This window comes from Phyllostomus discolor, chromosome 6 (assembly GCF_004126475.2).
Source record: "Phyllostomus discolor isolate MPI-MPIP mPhyDis1 chromosome 6, mPhyDis1.pri.v3, whole genome shotgun sequence".
Lineage (NCBI taxonomy): Eukaryota > Metazoa > Chordata > Mammalia > Chiroptera > Phyllostomidae > Phyllostomus > Phyllostomus discolor.
This window is the reverse complement of record NC_040908.2, coordinates 136,947,609-136,969,957: the sequence shown is the minus strand read 5'-3', so window position 1 is coordinate 136,969,957 and position 22,349 is coordinate 136,947,609. Positions and strand designations below refer to the sequence as shown.

The following is a 22,349-nucleotide window of genomic DNA, read 5'->3' as shown; positions in this document are numbered from 1 at the left end:
TGGTAGGTCGGGTTCTTTCCACAGCCTCTCCACCTCCACGGCTGCTACTCCGATGATGTCAGCACCCGCACGTTTGCAACATCGGAGTCAAAGAGAACAACCCTCAGGAACAGCCCCTGTGTCGCCCAGCCAGGAGCCCTATGTTTAAAGCTGGATGGTGGGTGGCAGTCTGGTCCACATACACTGGAGAGGCCAGAGACCCTGAAGGAAAGCTTAGCCACATGCCTTCTGGGTGGCTGGCCCAAGCTGGCTTCATACAAAAATAATTGTATAAGTAATGTGAGCACCGGTAAGTCCCCGGAGGGACCAATTATAAATCTCTACATCTATTGACACAAAAATGAAGAAAAATGTGTTCCCTCAAAATGTCCTGCAAAGGAAGTCACTTACTAATTTCTGCGGTTTCCTTTCCTCCTCTCCTAATAGTCTGTTCTTTACTTTCCCAGTCGTTAACCAGAGTCAAAACCTTCCTCACATGCTTTGGTTTCAGAAACACAGAGCAAGGCTACGATGCCTCATTACCCGCAATAGAAATGCGTATGGAAACATTCCTGTCTATTTCAACCTGGTTTCTCCAATAAAGGATGGAATTTCTTGCCCTTGAGATGTTTAGAATTGACAGAAAACAAACAATGGTTTCAGTACCTGGTAGATGGTAAAATCTATGCCAGTTATAATGAGCAGAAAACAGGAGAAAGTTCTAGAAGTCCCTGGGAATGGCAATGACTGATATTTTCCAGCAGAAGAGGGGAGTACCTTCAGATGAATGGTCAACAGCTTTATTCAGAAAAAAGGCAGAGCCCTGGCTGGTGTGGCTCAGTGGACTAAGCGCCAGCCTGTGAACCAAAGGGTCTCTGGTTCAATTCCCAGTCGGGGCACATGCCTGGGTTGCGGGCCAGGTCAGGCCCCCAGTAGGGGGCACGGCAGGGCAACCACATATTGATGTTTCTCTTTCTTTCTCCTTCCCTTCCCCTCTCTCTAAAAAGAAATATATAAAATATTTTTTAAAGAAAAAAGGCAGAAATTGTTAAGAGGAGAATCAGTCTGTGTACACAAAGATGAATGAGAAGTGACGGACCACAGGATTTGAAACACAGACCCCGTGTCTGCAGGAGCGCCACCACGTGCACGGCACCCTTACCTTTGGGAGGGCACATTATAACCGCAGAAAGGCAGGCGGGGCCCTCTAACCCACCAACCTCTTTTAATCTGCTTGTTAGCCTGGCCCAAGATGGGCCCAGGGGGTCTTGGACCAATGCTTCTCGGAGGGGAAGTTCAAAGGTCAGAGGCACATCCCCTCACCATCATTATTCTCAATTATTCTCCATTCAGAGCCACTTTCTCCTTCATTTTGAGAAAGGGCCTCATATCTGTTTTCCAGGACACTGCAGGGTGACGACCCAAGCCAGCCCCCATCCCTGTGTTCCCTTTGCTCTCCGCCTCACTCAGCATCCCCGTGACCGCAGGGGCCCCTGGCTGACAGGAGCGTGGGCAGTAAGCAGACCTGTGCACCGCACACTCACATGTACCTAGCTCAGCAGAGGCCCTGCTTCTCTCCCGGAGGCACCCTGAGCTTCACAATACAGCAGTTCAAAGCCTAGCATTTGCCATCAGACAAAACAGAGGTTCTGCAAGTTACCAGCCCTGGAATCTTAGGCAAGCCACTCAACTGTCTGTAATGTCCTCATCTGAATAATGGGGATAATAATAGTTTCTACTTCATAGGGGTACAGTGAGGATGAAATGGAACAGAGTTCAAAGTAAAGGCGCAATACACATTAGCTATGATATGACTAATATTATGTTATTTTAAGAGTAATGTTTTTATCTTTCCTTGATGATAAATGTAATATATGGTCATTGTAGAAAATTTGGACTATAAAAAAAAGTACAGACAAAAAAAAAATATATCCCTGGTTCTCTCCCAGAACTCAGCATTGTTAATGTCGTAAGTATTTCTGTTGATTCTCTTCTCCAAGCACGGAGACAGCACACACTCCTGGACTGTATTATAATCACAAGAGCTACCCATCCACTGCTGGACACCAAGCTCCAAGCCTGATGCATGCTTTCTTCATTTTATGTTTTAGAGAAAGAGACAGGGAGGGAGAAATAGAGAGACAGAAGCATCAACATGAGAAAGAAACATCGATCTGCTGCCTTTCATACGCACCCTGACTGTGGACCAGACTCAAAACCCGGGCATGTGCTCCAACTAGGAACTGAACCAGCAACCTTCTGCTCTGCAGGACAACTTCCAACCAACTGAGCCACACAGGCTGGGGCTGCACACTTTTTTCTAATTCTCTGTAACTCTGTGAGGTACTGTGGTACCCATTTACAGACAAGGAAGCCAAAGCTGGAGGAGGCTGTGCAACTGGCCCCATGTCACACAGGTAGCAGCTCCTCAACTAAGCTGTGACCGAGGCTCTCTAGCTGGACAGCCTGGGTGCCGAGTCAGTGAGACTGCAAGGGTAGCCTCTCCCAGTGCCTCTTCTCCCCCTGTAGTTTGGTTCTGCCACTTCCCAGAGGACACAAGCTGCTCCAGAAGTGGCCTCACTGTTCCTCCTTGCCCTCTGCAATCTGAAAGACTGTGCTAGAAGGAAAGTGGGGGTGATGAGGGTGTCAGAACCACCCACATCAGGCCCCGGAGCCAGGCCCCAAGCTTACCCCCTCCTGGTGGGCACTCAGGCCTGAGCGGTCCCCTCCTCTCATGTTCATCAAAGGCCCCATGACTCTGTCGGAAGGGATTTGAGCAGAAATCAGATTGACCAGCTACTGCCTTCTACCCCAGCTGGGCAGGTGCCTTTCTCACATGCCCCTGCAGATGTAACACACAAAGATGCAAGTTTTGCTTTCAATTACTTTTGGCCTAATTTTGATCCAATTAGCCTTAAAATAGAGCATGAAACAAAGACTCTGGTTCCACTATTCAATCAGAACAGTGAAGTTTCAAGCTGGGGGTTAAATGACTTCATGTTTAGTGAACTGCTTCAGTGATAAAAGTTCAGGCACCTACCTCTGGCCCCAGGCCCCATTCTGGGTCAGTTATTCACACACAATTGACTTCCAAGATGTTCCCAGAAAGCTCTTTCCTACGGAGGGCCACTAATGATTCAAAGGTAAGAGAGGTTTGTTGCCCCCGAGCTCATTAGGAGAAGAAACCATTCACCCAACAGCACAATGGAGAGCAGGACAGAGATCGAGTCCCATTTACCTTTGAAGAAAATACTACCGACAACTCTTGTTCTCACCTATAACTCATCTCGGATCCAGGCTCTGAGCTGGATCCTGCTTCTACATTCTCATCTTTTCACAACCTGGAAAGAAGGCTGTAAAAGCCTCTTTTATGGAAGTGGAAAACTGATTCAGAGATGAGTAAGTGGCAAGGCTGGAATTCAAACCAAGAATCCCGAGTGCAAAGCCTCTCCCACCCAGCACGGTCTCCCACCAGAACTGGGCTCCTCAGGGTGAGGACACACAACTAACTGCTAAATCAGCCAATCAGTAAGCGAAGACACAAAAAGCAAACTGATGATGTAACGACTAACCTGTGGTTTCCAGGGTTCTGCAGAAAAGCTGAGGCCCATCCTTGAGCATAGCAGAGGCCCTCTGAATGTCAAGATGCACCTCTTCCTGCCCGTGGCCTGGGAGCAGTGAGGTGCGCAGGACCATGTACTGCTGCCTCCCCCAGGCCTTCCAGATTGCTCAAGCTCCTCCAGCCCCTCCCCTACCTGGGAGGGGGGTACTTTGGTAGACCACCACTACCTTGGGTGGTCCTCATAGTTAATTTGAAAAGTGAGACTCAGGTCTAAAGACCCAGACAGACCCTATAAAGGCTGACCTTTGACCCACATTGGGGAACACTCCCTTCATAGGCTAAAAGGGCAACAACACTGGAGCAGTGAGGGCATCTCAGCCCTTACCATAACCACCTGCCACCAAGCTCCAGAAACTGTCCCCTGGGATGTTCCCCATTTCCCTCTCTGGGCAATAATTCTCTCCTTTTTTTCTTCAAACCATTTAGGTGGAGCAGCATGATGTTACCCAGCCCAGACATGGACCCAACTTTCCTGTGCTGTGTCTCGGAGTAGCAAATCAGGTGCAGCTTGGAGAGAAAACTGCGAAAACTGGGCTCTCCCGCAATGGTCTGGTTGCAGAGAGATTCCAGGAAAGGATTAGGGAGCTGGAGTCCTGACATAGTGCAGCAAAGGTGCATACCGTCTGCTAATGTTACAGCACATTAAACAAAGTTGTAAAATAGTAGCTTCAAGTTAGGCCAAACATAACACAAGAAGTATGAAAAGCAAGGTGCCGTTTTTCCAACAAATAAGTTCATTATATGAAGAAGCGGCTTAGGTTCATTTAGCATCTTGGACTACAATGCAGCTGCTATGGGTTTGGTTTTTTGCAGCATCTTTAATAATTTCACCCCAATGAGTATTAATTCCAGTTTGTGTCCTTATTATGTGCCAGGAAACCTACAAATAATGGTTTCTTATCCTGCAGCAGCTACAGGGTGAGAACTTGCCCCTTTACTAGAAAGGAAACTGACATCCAAAGGAGTAAAGGACTTGGCCACAGCTCTGACTGGCTTTCGATGGGAAATTAAGGTCCCCCCAGTTGACACCATCAGATACAAAACAAATCACAAAAGAAAAACCCAGAGAAAAGGCTTCAGATCACATTTTGTCCCCGGGATGGAGAAACAGCTCAGCTGCTGGGGCAGAGGAAACCGCTCCTCTCCTCAGCCCTCCCAGAGTGATGGGCTGGGCGTTTATTTTTGAAAACGGAGGAGGGAAAAAGTACCTGCTGCCTAGATGGTTCTTGCGAGCTTGAAAGAAAACTAAGCCATTGTGAGAGGCGTGAGAAGCGGAGTGGTGCTCATTCAAACTGGGCTCACGATTCTGCACCGCCCCCCCGCCCGTGGCAAACAAACCAAACCTTAGGAGAGATCAATACCAGCATGCATCCCAGAAGTATCAAAATACAGCAGGGAGGGGGGTTAGAAGGGGAGAGACAGAGGAGATCCCGGACCAGATCTACTAGCAGGAGACTACCGCCAGCATTTGCAGCCCCCAAGAGCCCCAGGAGTCCGTAGGTGGAAGGGACTCGGAGATAAACGCAGCCCTTTCCCACACCTCCTTCAGTTGCTCACGCTCACTCACACACACACACCGACTTTCCAGGTTTAAAAAGAAAAAAAGAAAACCTGAAAACCATCTTCAAAACAATAAGGGAAATACCAAGTACGGAGTGTATTTCAGGGGCTTTCCATCATAGAAGAGGATCCCTAATGAGGATGCGGGGGTGGGGCAGGGGATACAAAGTAGAGGAGCACCCCGAGAGTGGGGTCTGCAGTCTACCCTTACCAGCTTCATGGTGGTGTTATTCTGTTCCCAGCGCCACAGCATCACGCTCATCTTACTTCAGGGCGAGGAGGGAAGGGAAGAGGAATAAGGGTGGGGGGAGGGCGGAGGGGGCCGAAGCACCTGCCTGGGAGCCCAGCAGGTTGGGTCCTGTTCCGAAGAATTCTCCTCTCAGCCCCGGCCCCACGGGCATCCCTTGTACCTAAGCCGTCTGGCCCCTGCCTCGGGCCGTGTCCGCCTGCGCTGCCTGCTCCCCTGCCTTCCTCACTCGCTCCCGGCCGGCCTCCCTGCCTGGCCAAATCAAACAACTCCCCCTGCGTCCCAGCGCCCGCGCGTCGCAGCGCGGAGGCCGCTGGGGCCGCGGTGCAGGGGGGGGTCGGGTGGCTGCTCCCTGCCCCCTCGCAGCCTGTGGGCCGCCCTGCTTGATCCTCACGGCTTGGAGGGGCAGGCTAACCCCAGGGGAGGGGCGGAGTAAGGGGGAGAAAAGGTTGGAGGGGAGAGGTACTTAACTCTTTCAGGGAGGGCGTGGGTAGGTGGGGCAGCCTGAGGCATAAATGGGAGGGGGCGGTGATGAGGGGAGCAGTGATGGGGGGGGGGGGGCGGGGCTGCGGGGACCCGACCACAGTTTGTTGCTCCTGGGTCATCGTGAGTCCTTAGCTCAGACACAACTCATGTCTGTCCCCACGGGTGCTCGTCTGTATTTCTTTCTGCACGGAACTCACCCAAGTTGTGCACCAGTGGCCACCCCTGGGCCGCCGCCCCCGCAGCAGCTGGAATTTTGACTTCAGGATGGATGCACCGTCACCACTGTCTCTACACCGCCCCCCCCCACCCCACTTCAGACACCCCGCCCCCGCCAGCAACATGTATTTCCTGCTACGGGAAGGATGGAGCTACAGTGTTTTCAAACACACCTGGCTGCTGCTACCGCTGCAGATAGAAAAAAACACCGTGGCCCTCACACCAGGAGGGGGAGGCGACACAGGGGAAGAGGCTGTATGGCCTTTGTTTCCGACTCTGCCGCCCCCGCCTGCCACAGGCTCTTTCTAGGGACTTGGCCCTCCTCTCCTTCCTGCCCAAGCCTTGGTCTAGGTCCAGCATCCCCTAATCTGTCAGTGAGCTCCAGGGGGGGTCCCTAGCAAGTCTTTCAGTACCCTTGAAAAGGCTTAGGAATTCTTTAGCTCTCCCAAGCAAGATGGCAGTGGCCACCCAGACCTTGTCTCTGATTTGCTCGGCAGTGGTATCTTGGAATGGAAACGGATGGAAACCCTGGCTGCCTCCTGCTGATAGACACCCAGGATAACTCAGGGAAATGCCACATTACACATTCATTTCAGCAATCAAAACTGTTCAAAATGAGAAGTGAGAAAATGGGTCCTAAATCTTTTAAAAGTGATCTTTAAAAATGCCAGTTAGATCAAAATGTTGCCCTACCTAAAGCTCTCAGGATTTGGCTTCCCTTCATAGTTGGAAAATCCCAAATTGTTTCTATGACCTCTACAACTTGCTGTCCCACACTCCCCCCCGCCCTGGCCCTTATCTGACAGTGACCTTCCAGAGGTCCTCAACTACAGTAGCTTTCTTCCTTTTTTTTTTTTTTCAAACACATGAAAATCCTTCCCTCATCAGGATCTTTGCACTGGACATCCCCCCAGCCTGGCCCTGTTCCTCTTACACCTGCCGATGGTCTCAGTTCCCATGCCACGCCTTCAGAGAGACTGGTGATTTTTAATGTCGCAGTCTTCTCTTTTCCACCCTCTTCCATTCTGTCACTGTGGTCTTCCCTTCCTTGTTCTGCTCACTGTGTAAACTTCGTTAACTTGTATCCTTGTATATTTTCTGCCTTGTCCCATTAGGCTATAAACCCTACAAAAACAGGGATCTTGTCTATTTTGTTCGCCATTGCCCAGCCCCCCACCCCAACCGGGTCCCCAAGTGCCTGGAAGAGTGTATGGTGCATGGTGCAAGCTCAGTAAATGTTTCCCAAATGAAAGCCTGTCGACAACGTCCTCCTCTAAGTTCCTGCCGCTTCCTCTGCAGTGAGGACTGAGCCAGACCCAGGCAGCACATCCCACATCCTGCCTGGGGCCCCGACCCACACTGAACGACTGCAGGAGACCCTGTTATGTACATCAGTGCACGTATTTCTGGAGAGCGAAACACAGGCAGTGATATTCGCTGCCTCACGGAAAGGGGCACATCCTAGGGGAACAGAAAAAGAGAACGTTTGAAAACATACGTCATTTGAAAAGGCATATTCCATGTTGAAATATCTTATGTACTTGGAAAACGGATTCTAAGATAACTTTTTCTTCTGAAAATAAAGTCTGACAAAATCTTATCGGCCTAGAGAGTAAAACACAATCTCTCTATTGTAGCTGTTTTAAGCCAGGGGTCCTTGAGGCTAGGTGGGAGGGTGTGGAGTCCAGAAACCTGTGAAAAGGCTGTGAGACTGGGTGTGGGCGCATTTTCTGGGGAAGCATCTACAGGTTTATCATATTCTCTAGGATATCCAAAAGATCAGAAACTGTACATCTCCAGGAAGTCACTGAATTAGTTCCCAGTCAGAACCTCTGCAGGTCAAAGATGGGAAACACCATTCCCAGTGCAAGGAGGAAGGGTAGGGTGGGGCAGAAAGGGCATGCATCTCCCTCGGCCTTAAGTAAAGGGAATAGCTCTGTGGCCTTGCCTTTCAGACCTCGCACCTTCACACTTTGTGTGTGCTAGGTCATTTCACAGACACTCCTTGAGCATCTGCCAAGATGCATTTACCTGGCTCCAGGCTGGGCACTGAAAATCAGAAAGGAGTCTGTCTCTAACGTGTGTGGTGTGTGCGCGCACGCCCCTACCGTGCACACACACAGTCTATTAGAAGATGGACATATATACCAACGGTTGCAAAGCAGCGTGACAGGTGCCACAAGAGAGGGTCTGTGCAGTATACAGCTGGGCCACAAAGAGAAGAGATATGACCCAGACTGGGAAGCCTGGAAGAGCCTCACAGAAGTGACACTGCCCTGCGTCTGGAAGGGGGAAGGCAGACTCCACAGGAGGAGGAATGCACCCCAGGAAGGTGGAATAGTGCGTGCAAAGGTGCGGAGGGGCGATGGCAGGCTCTGTGTGATCAGAGTGTAGGGATCAAGTGGCAGGAAATGGGGTTGTTTGTTAGGCTGGAGCAGGCTAAGTCCCTGAAAAGGGGATTCTACTCTTAATTCTTGGGAGTGATTAGATTAGAGGATCTCTCCAGTAACAGCAAAAGAACAGCTTTGAAAAGGTGGAGGCTGGAGGGAGGATGACCAGTTAGAAGGCTATTGGAACCATGCAGCAGCATTCTCTGCGGAGGACCGGAGTAAGGAGCGGCATATGGAAAAGGTGACTGATATCACCAGTAATCCACGGATGCAGGGGGTGTCCCCAATGGGGTAACGGCTATGAGTTCACACCAGCAGGCGTCAGGACGCTGCAGATTTTCAGACAGAAGTGGCTCCTGGAAGCCTCCCACACCTTGGAAAGCTATTCATCAAGTCGCCTCTCCCAGGGCCTCTCTTCTCCTTCCCCCCATTTTTGTGATCTTCCACCGAGGCCTTTGATGTGAATTAAGGGAAAGAGATCAGTCTGCGTCAACCACGTGGGACAAAGTGGTGGGAACAATGCTTGCGGAGGTCTGCCCCGAAGTGTGCTCTGGTTCCTCCCAGTGTGGGCCTCTTTTTTCAGCTCACGGCTTTCTGACCCATCCCCTGGGCCTGACAATGCGGCGCTGACCCCTGCAGGCAGTGACCCCCACCCCACCCCACCTCCCTCTTAGCCCAGAACCCTGAGGGTGACCTTTCTTACACTGTCTTGGTAGCCACGTGATAGGGCCCTAGATCCTGATGTCGTGCAACTCCTGGTGGCACTGACACCCCAGAGCCCGGGTCTGCCCTTTGCTGCTCAAGTATCTTATGTTCCAGACCCTTCTATCCCCAGCATCATGAGATCTGTCCCATGTCGACCAGCATTTTGCATATTCCCTCATCCGTGTTCCCTACTCATGCTTCCCTGAATTTTCAGCACTTGCCCAGCTGCGTGCGGGAGGCACGTGATAAATATCTCCTGAATGAGAGTTGGAGTATCTATCTTGCTCCTCGAGGCAGAACAAAGAGGGGAGGAGATTCGGGCCAGAAAGCCAGGGTTGAGGCCTGGCATCCCAAAGATCTGCCCCTCCGAAGACCTCTGTTCCCTCACCTATTAATGCGTGATCTGGAAAGTTCCTTCTCACCCCCAGCTTCTGCAAGTCCAGCCCGAGTCTGATAAACTAATTTGTGTCCAGCTGTTACTGCCTTAATGTGTTTCCCAGCAAACATGCTTCAGCTTAACCGGGGTCCTTCTGATCCTTCAGCCAAGCAGTGACTAATGGGGGAGAGAGTTCAGACGCTGTGGGGAGCGCCTGACAAAAGGGGGCTCTCTAGCGCACCCCGAATGCAGGATGGTGCCTCTCCCCCCACACAAGGGGAACGGCAGCCTTTACGTGGCACAAGCATGATGAAGGGAAGACCAGAAGCTGTGTGCCACCCCGGAGGGTGCAAATACGCAAGATAGCTTAACACAGGGAGCCCATTACTTTTTTCCCCAAGTGACTGGGCTTGAATAGTAAAACCACAGAAGAGTTCAGCATCATTTATCAAATGAAAATCCTAGCCAAGTTAGCAGCTATTCGTTAAGTGCGGTACAGGGCACCTTTCACTTAAACTCATCACAGCAATGCTAAGAAAGGTCACTTTTCCCATATTGCAGATAAAGACTGCGAGAGGGACAGGGATTGGCTGTGCTCAACCAGCTCAGAAACCACCCACCAGAACTACGGCTCAGCCCCACCCACCTAACCCCCTATCTCTGCAGCATCCGTGTCACTGTTACACTACATACAGGAAATGAAGTCCCGGAAATGCCATCCCTGGGAGCAGACAGTTTTGCACGTGACTTTAAGACTTATTTCAAATCCCCTTCCACTCCGGGAGGGCCCAGAGACCTTGGAGGTGGAGGAAGAAAATGTACGAAAATTAAAAGGCCGTGGAAGTACACAGCTAGCAGGCTTTTCAGAACTCGAGAGTCACATTTTTAAAAAGCACTAATCCTTCCTGGTGAAGAAAGGACTTTTGTCAGCGAGCCAGTGGCAAGAAGGCCTGAGCACGGGAGGTGGCATCTTCCCCCCACCAGCCTCAGAGGGGCATGAGCCCCCCCCCGCCTAAAGGTCAGCCTGGGAACACTGGGGTCTTCAGGGGGTCCAAGGCCATTGGAGGGTTTCAAAGTAAGATGTATGGCTTTCAGGAGGGCAGACACAATGTCACACTGACAAGCCCACAAATGAGTGAAAACGCCTCTGAAAAGCCGCTGGGCTGGCCAGCAAAGGATTTCTCTCCCTCCCCCCACCCCTTTTCATTCTCCTGGAGATATAAAGGATCACGTACTGGCAACTCCTGGTGCGCTCACTACCTCACTAGCGCTGCTGCCTTTAGCAGGTTCCCTGAGCAGGGTTTAAGCTGTTGCTTCCTGGCTCCTCACACAGTTTGCTTTCTCCTTTCCAACGACAGGGGTCAGGCCGTGGTGGAGAATTTCTGGGTAGAGCAGCGCCTCCTGTGGCCCCTCCCAATGTCCCTGTGGGTCACTCTCCTGGGCTAGGCCATCACAGTCACACCTCCAATACCTTGGCCTAGGCTGTTCGCTCAGCACGCAGTGCTGCTTCTCCTTTCCTTCTCGGCCAACCTGTTGATCTTTGGACCCGGAGTGAAATCAACTGTGTCGATGAACTTCTCTTAGATTCCCCCGCACCCGCCCACCTCCGTGGTCCCCAGTACTCCGTTTCTGTCTCTCAACGGCCTAGCCCATCTCCTCTTGGAGCTGTCATCTCGTTTGCTGTTATGGGCATTAGTACCGCTATTGGTATCATTAGCCCCAGATTATAAATTGCTCAGGAACAGGTGCTCTATCTCACTCATCTTTGTACACCCGAACTAGCGCCTGGCTTACTGCTGGCGTGATTAAACAGAAGTAACACATCCCACATGCTGGGAGTCTGGGGAATTTCAAGATCATCCAGTCCCTCCCTAATTTTCCAGAAGAATCTGAGTCCTCTGTTAGAGCTCCTTCCACTGTACTGTAAAAAATGTATTGAAAATAAACCCAATTTTCTAGACGAAAGATTCATTTGTTTCCTGAGAATTGGGATACTTGACCTTTCCTTTTTTTTTTTTTTAAAGACTTTACTTATTTATTTTTAGAGAGGGAAGGGAGGGAGAGAGAGAGAGAGAGAGAGAGAGAGAGAGAGAGAGAGAGAGAGAGAGAAACATTAATGTGCGGTTGCTGGGGGCCATGGCCTGCAACCCAGGCATGTGCCCTGACTGCGAATCGAACCTGCGATGCTTTGGTTCGCAGCCCATGCTCAATCCACTGAGCTATGCCAGCCAGGGCCGACCTTTTCTTTTAAATATTACTAGAAGGAGAGCTTTTGGAGAGTGAGGACTGTCTTATGTCTTTCTATAGCGCCCCACCCCTGCCCCACCCAAACACCAAAGGGGCTTAGGTTAAGAAATAAGTTTCAGGATGAATGAATGAAGAATTAAAGACTAACTTTAAAGCCTCAGGGTAAGAGGTTTTAAACTTACACGAGGCTGCCAAACAGGTCCCAAGCAATCCAGGACCCATCTTCGAAGACCAGGCTCGCTTTCCCCTCAGCTGGGAGGGTTGCCAGGCGTCCCTGGTATTTATTTGCTCTCTTCCACATCCCAGGCCTGGGGGCTCCTCCTCCAGCCCCCTCCCTGCCAGCACCTCAGTGAGGCAGATAAGGGTTGAAATTGTGCAATCACTGGGTGACCTCCGACCCCCTTTGAAAAGCCTCCACGCTGCCAGCCTTCTGTCCTCCCCACCCCCTCCAAGGAGCAGCACCTCCAGTGCTGACCCCATTAAGTGTCAGGGTGTGGGGGCCGTACAGACATTTTTGGAAGTGGCTGAAAGACTGATTTTAGGCTCATCAAGCCCCATTCGGTTGGGCCAGGGGTTCACCTAAGGTGAAATAAAACTGTTGAAGGCAAAAACAAAACATTTTTAAAAATTCTGCCATAGCATTGTGGGCATGGAAATATAGATAGCTATTGTTGAAAGGCTTTAAAAAGTTAAATGGCTTCTAATTTTTGTCCTCTGTTCTGGTTTTGCATCTGAATGATTCAGAGAAACAGTTTGGAACGGAGTTGCCCTCAAACTCGCACTGAGTTGCGCTGATTTGTTGAGCTCTGCTCTGTTTTGTTTTTGGTGGTTGTGGTTGGATGGGGGAGAGCATGGTGTGGTTCTGTTTATTTTATTTTCCCTGTGGGATCAGCCCTTTCGTTCTGGGCCAGTTCTGGTCACCAGGGATTAAGGGTAGCAATTTAAGAGGCAGCGGCTTCCCCAAGGGGCTGCGGGCTACACTTCCTCAGAACTGTTCAAAACCTGAGCGCCTCCCTAATAAACTTGCTATAGGGAATGCAGCTGCTTTTTTCAATGAACTTTGCCATGATTGAGCAAGGAAAAGAACACAAACACCCTAGAAGTGGGCCAAAAAGTTATTCTCCGGTGGGATCTTTGGAGACTTTTCCTTTGGAACAAAAGCAGTGGGTATACTTATTCCACTTTCGTAAGGCATCCTGACCCTCACAAGAGATTGCTTCACACACGCGTGCACACACACACATGTGCACGCACGCACACCCGGCAGCAGATGCAGTGTACTCGAGGGCCTCCCCCTTCTCCCAGTCCAGGAGGTGTCTGTGCTGAGGGCCGCTGGGGTGAGGAGCGGGGCTGGCACTCGGGGTCCAGTCCACAGGGAGTGAGATGAGGGTGGAGACAGGAGGAAACAGGTGTCTGAGAGGCACCAGCCGAGGCAGTGTGTGCACACAGTCACCTCCTATTCCAAAGTCAACAGATGACAACCCGGGGAATCCCAGGATGAGGGTGCCATTGTTTAGTCCAGGAAAACTCCCAGCACTGCTAATGACTCGCTTTTGATTCCTGTGCAGGCCCATGAAACCACACAGGTCAGCCAGACTGCTGCCGTGGGCCCCGCAGGCTTCGCAGTCCTGGGCCTTCCTCAGACCCCAAAGCAGAACGACTGGAGAGGTTCTCCCCAGCCAGCGCCCTGCCGCAGCTCCCTCCCTGCCACGCTCCAGCCAGCCACAAGTGGACATCCAGAACCCGTGACAGCCTGGTATTAGTTTGCCAAAGCACTTTCGCGTCACGTACCCAGGTGATTACTCTTTAAACTAGTCAATGAACTAAGCCAGATGGCTGGCATAATCCCATCTTCCCAGCAAGGACACTGAGGCACGGGGAGGTTCACTGTGCTGCCCAAACAGAGGTTCAGCACAGCTGCTTAATGAGAGGGCCAAGGCTGGCTCTCACCCCTACGGGCGCCTAGTCAAATCCCCTCTCCTCAGCTACTCAAGACAATAGGGCTTTACTTATTATTATTATTATTAATGAAAATAATACCACAAGTAATAATGCTTTCACAAATGAATCTTCTATGTTCTATAGGTACCATTCTGAGACATCTGTATGTAACTGATGATTATGTGTGAGTCATTGTAGTAACCTTATGATACAGGTTTGAGAATTAGTTGGTACAGAGGGAAAAACAGGCACAGAAAAATCAAATAGCTTGCCCAAGGCATTGGGCTAGTAAATGACGTCCCTTGGACTTAAATTCTGTTTACCTGCAGTATCTACACTTTAAATCTGTGCTGTTCTCTCTCTTTCTCTCTGTCTCTTTCATTCTCTCTCACTCTGTATATTATTATGGTGTGAGTAATAAAATAAGAGCCACTGCCTGTTGTTATTATTACTCACACCATAATAACAATCATAATAACCATAATATGATTATTATAACACCATAATCATAATGTGAGCCTAAGATCAATAAATATTATTTGCATACTTAGCATTCCCACACACTGTCTGTGCTCTTCACATAAATCGTTGTCTTCAATTCTCACAACTCTGTTAAAGTAGTACTGTCTCCATTTTGCAGAACAGGTACAAAAGCACAGAGGTGTTAGGTACCTTGCCAGTCATCACACATCTCATAAATGGCGCAGCTGGGATTCTCACATGGGTTCCTCTGAACCCATAGCTTTAGACCTAAGGTTTCAAGCCTCGTAGGTCTGTATTCTAAAGCAGTGATTCTCAAAGTGTGGTCCTCGGACCAACATCATCACCAATACCTGGGAACCTGTTAGATATGCAAGTCCCCAGGCCCCACCCCAGACCTATTGTATGAGCAACTCGGTGGGTCCTACTAGTCTGTGTTTTCACAAGCCCTGCAGCTCATTGTGATGTCAACTAACAACCGAGAACCCTGGCTCCAGGGGCAAGGGCTTTGTACCCATGTTGCGGCATCATGTTACCTGAGAAAGGTTGCATAGTCAGCCCCAGCAGGAGTCATCTGGCCCATTGTCAGCCAGTGTCACCCAGCAACCAGCAGGCCACCCAGGGCAAGGAGGGGGCTGGCAATAACTATTCAGGTCCCTACCTGAGCAAGGCCCCTGCCAAGAGGGCCACCTGCTTCTGCTTGAATCCCTGCAGTGACAGCCAGCTCACTGTCCCCAAGGCAGTTCTTTCCCATCTGGAAGCCTCCAGCTGCTACCCTGCATTTCTGTAACATTTCTCTCTGTTCCCTTTCACCATCCCCTGCCACTCCTTCCTGGACCCCCTGGAGGCCACCGGAACTGGCCTGCCTCAGGGCGGCCCTTCAGACGTTCCACAGTGCCCATGCTTCCTGGGCCTTCTCTTACCTAGGACAAAAGCCGCCACTCTTTCAATAGTTCCTCCTCTACCTTTGCATGTCGTTTCACCCCCCTCGTCCATCTGAAAAGGCTCCTGAGGAATTCTCAGAGGGGCACCCAGAAGCCCTCATCTCCCACTTTCTGTGGGCCAAGTCCCCAGACTCCACTTACGGGAATCATATTAGGCAAACTGAGCACACCACCCTGGGCTGCAAGCCTAGCGCTGTCCTGAGGGGGGCGCTGCAGGCAGGGAGCGCAGACCGCTTTTCCTCCTCTTCTCCCTGACGGGAAGATGGGAAACGACAGCCTGAGTTCAGAGGTCGTCTCCCTGCCTCCGCTTTCTCAAGGAAATGTTTCTCCAGGACCCACTCAGCAGCTGTGAGGGAGGTCCTTCCTGGGGAGAAATCTTCCACCACACGTGGCCACTCTCCAAACTCCGCAGGAGCCTGTGCTCGCCGCTGGCATCTCGGTTTCCCAGGACTGGTGGGGATTCGCTGTCCCCGTTGGAACCGCGGGCTCTGGGAGTTGGTAAACAGCAGCGTCAAAGCTCCGCAGCTTCTCAGCAATTGGCAGGGACTGAACCTGTCTGCAGGCAAGAGATAGTGGCGGGTCTGTTGCTTCCCCAAGAAAGCCAAGGGGGGCGAGGCTGGGTGCCTGGAGATCTGCGCCAGAGGCCCTCGAGGCCCAAATGTCCTCTGGAGAAAAACCATTTGAGTTCAGATTCTCCCCCACCTTGGCTGGCTGTGTGGCCTGGCAAGTCATTTCAGTCCTTTAGGCCCTACGACTTCACCTCTCCATGGGGATTATAACATCGCCTCTCTCTCTAGTGGCTCCAGGCTCACGTGGGACCCCCGTGTGAACACTGGACGTGGTGTCTGGCAACTGGTCAGTGCTCCCTGGACAGTTATGGTTCCTGTTGGTATTACTGTTTCATACGACTTGATCAGGGATCAAGTTATACATGACCAGAGGCTTTTTAACTTTGCAAAGACTTCCTTTATTTTCTCATGTGCTCCTAATAACTCAATGAGCCAACTGTACCAAGACTCGCCATTGGCACTGCGTATGTGAAAACCCTGGCACCAAGCAGGCCAAGTGGCCCGTTACCACATCCCAGATCATCTGAGCGCTGGCCTTGGGCTCCTGGGACGTGGCTCCACGGACAGTGTGATTTATGCTATCACTAAGTTTTCCCTCGTGTTATCTAGCTGTCTTACTTTCTGAAACGAAGAGCTGGACTCGTGATCTTGGACATAAATTCCCCAGTCTGAACAGTGCACAGGCCCCCGGCTCTGCACCCTCCGGTTTCTACCCTAAGGCACGTTCAAGGTAGCGGTTCCTTTATTCTTTGTGCTCCCAGACCAGGCTCCTGGCTCAGGGCTGATCCGGTCCCTGCCTGGTGTATGAGTCAGTCTACAGCCAGGCTCATCGCCTAGTCCAAGGCTCTCTCTGTCTGACCCTGAGCCAGAACTCGAGGGTGTATGGTACTAAGCCCCCCTGGAGTCCTCCATAGGACCACCCCTTGCAGTCCAGCCCCAAGTAGCCTCCTACAATGGCTCCAAGAAAGAGCTCAGCCTCTCTTGCAATGACCCAGATCCAAGTTCACTTCTCCTGAGGCTTCTGGAGCAAGGCAGGGTGGGAGTGTGGGGTGGGAGTCATAACTGACTGCTCTAGATGCACCCCTCCAGCTTGCAAATCCAAAGAGGCCCCAACAATAAGACTCTGGGGGATTTGTGCCTGGAGCTGGGAGTCACAGTGGCTCCAGAAATAGATTTTCCCACCACATCCCATCTAGGCCTGATAAGCAGTATCCCTTCCATGTCTGCACTAACTGGTTTGCAGCCCGGCTTGGCTGTGTGTTCCTGAGAAGGACACTTTATCTCAGTGCTCTTCCTCTGCCTCTAAGAGATGCTTCCCTTTCTCCCCAAGAGATACCAGAACTGGCTCCACTGACTACTTATCATCCAGGGATGCTCTAATGACATCAGCTTCCTGAGAGCTGGACAGTTCCCCTCACTTCAAAGCCTGGCATGGCTCCCCTCTCTCACTGCTCCTCCCCCAACCCCCGTGTTCCCACCCGGATTCATCCTCCAGACCCCAGCAGCACATGGAACTGGGTTCTCACAGTCCTCACTGTCACCCAGAGCACAGCTGGGCACGCTCATCCAGTTCTCTTTACTAGAGTCAACAGGGCTGAGGATTAAAAAGAGGGCCACCTTGTTGCAAATGATATTACAGGGCGGAACCATTCTCACGTTTATTAATTTATGCAACAAATACTCTTTGAATGACCGCTCAGCACCAGGTTCTTTTCTGGGTGTCGGGGGGAGAGAGAAAGGCAGAGAAAGTGCACTGAATGAGACAAAGCCTGCTGTCCAGGAGCTCACGTTCTAGGGGAGCAGAACTGACCAACAAATAGATATATAATACATACCAGAAAAAGAATAGCCAGGTGAGGGTCAGAGTGTGCCTGGGAGGGCAAGGCAAGCACTTTAGAGGGGCTGTTGGGAGAGGCTTCCCCAAGGAGGTGCTTGCAAGCAGAGACCCACAAGAAGGAAGAGAGCTATGAAGCAGACCTGAGGGAACAGTGTTAGGGACACAGGGATAGGGACAGGGACAAAGGGACAGGAGTGCACAGGCCCTGAGCAACATGTGGTCAGCATGCTTCAGGACAGCAAGAATGCCACCAGGGCTACAGCACAGTGAGCAAGATGGGTGGGGGTGGGTGAGAGATGGGCAGGAGAGAAAGGTCAAGGCCAGCTCGTGTACAGCGAGGGTAGGCAAACTCCAGCCCTTGGCCTGTCTTTGTAAGCCCATGAGCTAAGAGCAGTTAGTACATTTTCAAAGGGTTAGAAGAAGGAAGGAAACAGGGTGGAGACAGAAACAAGGACAAAGATAAAGGCAAAGGAGAAGATAACGACGACATGACAGACTCCTATGTGGCCCACAGAACCTAAAGCATTTACAGGACCAGTTCGCCTATCACCCACTATAAAGATCTGCACGAAGGACAGGAAGCCACTTGGGTTTTACTCCTGGTATTACAGGAGGCTGAGGAGGGTAAGGTGAGTTCTGAGCAAGGAAGCGCCCGACCTCAGGCACACTTGTCTGCGCTCACTCTGGCTCCGTGGGGAGACGGTTGCAGGGTCCGGGGCTGCGGTGCTACACTCACCCGGGGAGAGGGTGGGGGCGGTGCCGTGGTGAAGAGGCTCATTCTGAGACATGTCAGCTGGGCTGTCAAATGGAAGACGGTCTGTGAGGCAGAGAGAGGAGTGAGGGACGACGCTGAGGCTTTTTGCTTGAACAACAGGGTGAATGTTGGTGCCATTTATGGAAATGCAGGGGGAAGCAGATGGCGAGACGGGCTTCAGAAATCTTAAGTTCTGGTTTGGCCATGATCCGTTTGCTCAGTTAAACATCAAAGCGGAGACATTTATATACACATACATGCAAAATGCACACAAGTACAACGTAAAGCAGTGGTCCCCAAACTTGTTGGCCCCGGGGACCAGCTTCATGGAAGACAGTTGTTTCAGGGGTTAACGTGAGTGAAGAAGGTTCGCCTGCTAGCCTGTCACTCACCACCTCCTGCTGTACAGCCCTGTTCCTAAGGGGCCACAGACCAGTACCCACCCGGCCACGGCCCCGGGGTTGAGCACCCCTGATGTAAAGGATGGTGATGTCACTGATAGTCAAATTGACATCTTTCTGAAGAAAAGAAAGAAAAAAAGAATCTATGGAAGACTTACTCCCACATGTGAGTTATTTGATATTCATTCCCATAACAATCTACAAGGTAAAAGTTCTCCATTTGTTTCTTCCCTTTTCCTGGTGAGAAAACCGAGGCTTCAAGAGGTTGAGCAGTTTGCGCAAAGTTACGTCTGGGGTTGCATAGTTGCAGAGCTGGGGGCAAAAGCAGGAGTCCACATTCTCAGCCCTATGTTTCCTGAACTGAACAGCACATCCGTGTCTGCTCAGGAACACACCCTTGCTTTCTTAGTGCTTACATTTGGGCAATTTTATTTGGAAAACATGATGGACAAATGAAGTTCTCAAACTGATTCTACAGAGCAGAGACAATAAAGTATTCTTATTTCCCAGCTCTGTATTTTGTAAAATTGAGTGAGCCCATTTTTAATTATAATACTATTTCTTACACAGTACTTTTTAAATTTGAAAGTAATATATGCTTACGAATTAAAATTAAAATATGGAAAAATAGAAAGAGGGAAAATTAGGAATATTCCTAACCCTTAAATACAGCCACGATTCATTATTCTGGAACTCTGTAAAGGCTATGCTCTACCTGCTGTATAGAGAGCGACAGCTGGTTACTGAGATTCAGAACCGTGGCATCGGGGAGCACAGAGGACCCTGCAGGAACCAACAGACTGTGTGGCAGAGGAGCCAGGTGACGGTAGAAGCAGCACGTGGCTGCGTGTCAAGCATCGAGCTAAGCGCTCTAACTGTGTGACCTGATTTAACCCTCACACCCCACCCTGCAGCGTCCATCCCTCCCCGCCACCTGCGCTGGGACTGACCCGGGGTAGCGAGCCCCAGAACAAGCGCTCTTCACTCTCATGTCTCATTCTGCACCTAGAGAATCATCATGACCCACCCAGAGGCTGGGAGGTACTCCACACGTATTTCTTGAACAAACACATCAACACCAAGCCATCTGATCATTTCAGACCAAAGTGAAAGAGAGGAAGACAGAGTGAACTGGGGCCACCAGGGATCAATTAATTGATTCATTTATGGGATGGATATTCACTGAGCACCACCCAGCATCGAGCCCTGAGCTAGACTCTACGGACCGGTGGTGGACGGGACAGACTAACACCCTGGCCTTGCGGTGCTTGCCCTGCAGCACACGGACCCGCTCGGGTGGCTCAATGCCAGGAGATGCTCAGAGGGCACCCCTCTCAGGCCCCCAGGTCTGCCTCATTTCACTGATGCACTTGATCACCTTGTGCCAACCAACCTGTTCTAAAAAGTGACGAATTCCCAAATTAAAAAAGAAACAACTAATTCCAGCCCTGACCGGTGTGGCTCAGTTGGCTGGGCGTCGTCCCACAAAGTGGAAGGTTTTGGGTTTGATTCCCTGTCAGGGCACAGGCCTGGGCTGTGAGTTTGGTCCTCATCGGAGCGTGTACAAGAGGCGACTAATCGATGCTCCTCTATCACATGGATGTTTCTTTCTTTCTCCCTCCCTTCCCTTCCTTCTAAAAATAAATAAATAAAATCTTTTAAAAAATGAATTACAAACCATTTCTATTTTATTCTTTAGACCAAACATTTGTCCAACTTGTGTGCCTCCTTGTCATCTCTTATTAGCTTATTTCTGCTCAATTTCCAGCCAGACCCACTAACTGCAGGTTTTAACCTGAGGCTACGACCCTCCAGGGGTCCCCATGGGTGGGAACATGTTAATGGCTACACATTTCACAGATGGAGAAGGGGCTCAGAGGGGGAAGGGGTCCACTGCTTTTGCCAGATTTTCAAAGGGGCATATAACCTCAAAAAAGCAAAAACCCATGGCTCCAATCTTTTTCCACTTCAGTGATATTTCCCATAATCTGAATATGGACTCCTTTTTTCTCCCTGTAACCGTCTCTTACAGAGCTGAGACTGAGTGGCATTTGAGGTTGGCTTTCAGAAACTATGCGAGTACAGTGCTGGTATTTTTCCAGGCGCGGCATAAAACGGAGCTTAATCCGCTCACTTCCACGTTGACACAAGGCAGAATGTTCCCGTTCCTCGGCTGCTGAGAAAGGCAATGTCCCCCTCCAGGCTTCACACAACCCTCTTTCACTTGATTATTATTTGAGTCTCACCCCTGGCCCCGACTCCACGCTGTGGGTCTATACCATTTCCCTGCGTACACACAGTCTTAGACGCCTTCAAGCCAAAGAAAACAACGCTGTTCTGATAGTCCCCGGCAAGAACAGACTTCCTAAGCAGGTTGTTCATCTGCCAGAATTCCTGCTCACTATGCTTGTTCTTGAACTCCAGATATCAATCACCGTGTCTATAGGGTGGGGAAATGGGACAGAAAACACAGACGGTCTCCTGTTTTTTTTCTTTTTGTTGAAAGCAAGTAGCACATTCAAGTGGAACATTTCAGATTCATGGTCTTTGTAAGTAGTCATTGCTTCGGGGAATATGGATCAAGTGGCTACTGTGCTCTAGACACTTTTCAAGGGCTGAGGACACGGTAATGAACAAGAAGGTCGTGGTTCCTGCCCTCCTGGAGCTCCTGGACCGGTGTGGGAAGGGAGCAGCCTGGGGACCTCCCCTCAGACCCCAGAGGTCTGCCTCATTTCATTCGGATGCCTCTGCCAACCAACCTGTTCTAAAAAGTGAAGAACTTCAGGAACGAAAAAACCTAATTACAAAGCACTTCCATTTTATTCTTTAGACCAAACATTACCTAACTTGTGCTTCCTTGTCACCTCTTAATAGCTTATTTCTGCACAGTTGTGCTAAGAGTTGTGAAAAGAAATGAAACACTATTGGGAACATGTAACTAAAAAATCCTTTGTAGTATTGTAGTGCTGAAGAATGAGGAAGACATCCCTTTGGAACTAGTAGCTGTGTTGAGACTTGAATTGAAGTTTGCAAGGCCAAGGTGCATGGAAGAAGAACATACTAGGAGCCACGGAGGCCAGAACTAGTACAGAACATCGGAGAGACTGGAAAAAAGCCTGTGTGGCCCCGGCGTGGAAAGTGACACTCCCAGTAGCTAGGAACAAGGCTAGAGAAGCAGTAGGGGATCTACGTAGGTGGGGCTTTTTATGTCAGTGTAGGGGTTCGGGTTCTTCTCCTGGGAGCAATGGGGAATCCTGGAAAAGTACTGAGAAGGGGTGTGTGTGTGTGTGTGTGTGTGTGTGTGAGAGAGAGAGAGAGAGAGAGAGAGAGAGAAGCACATGATCAGACCTGAGGTTTTAAAAGATCGTTCTGAACACAGTGTGCGGAGCAGACTGGAGACGAGCAGGGACGTATGGGAAGGATGCGGGTCAGAGCCACTTCAGGAGACCTGGGGAGAGATGCTGGTGGTTTTGACGGGGGTAAAGGTGAGGGACGTGGGGAGAAGTGGCCCCACCTAAGAGAAAACAGGGAGGATGAACAAACAGAGCTTGCCCAGGAGTTGGAGGTGGAGCTGAGAAGGAGAGTAGCATTGGTC

At 50.5% G+C, this 22,349-nt stretch overlaps 1 protein-coding gene and 1 long non-coding RNA gene across 6 annotated transcripts in view; both read right to left on the bottom strand.

The window, feature by feature from the left end:
- NAV2 (neuron navigator 2) overlaps positions 1 to 22,349 on the bottom strand; it is a 365,536-nt gene that overhangs the window by 297,901 nt on the left and 45,286 nt on the right. The gene's annotated exons all lie outside the window — the stretch shown is intronic.
- On the bottom strand, positions 7,715 to 14,170 carry LOC118501313. Its single transcript, XR_004903947.1, has 2 exons — positions 11,821 to 14,170; positions 7,715 to 11,581 (listed from the first exon to the last, which is right to left on the bottom strand). It is a non-coding gene; the product is annotated as an uncharacterized LOC118501313 (long non-coding RNA).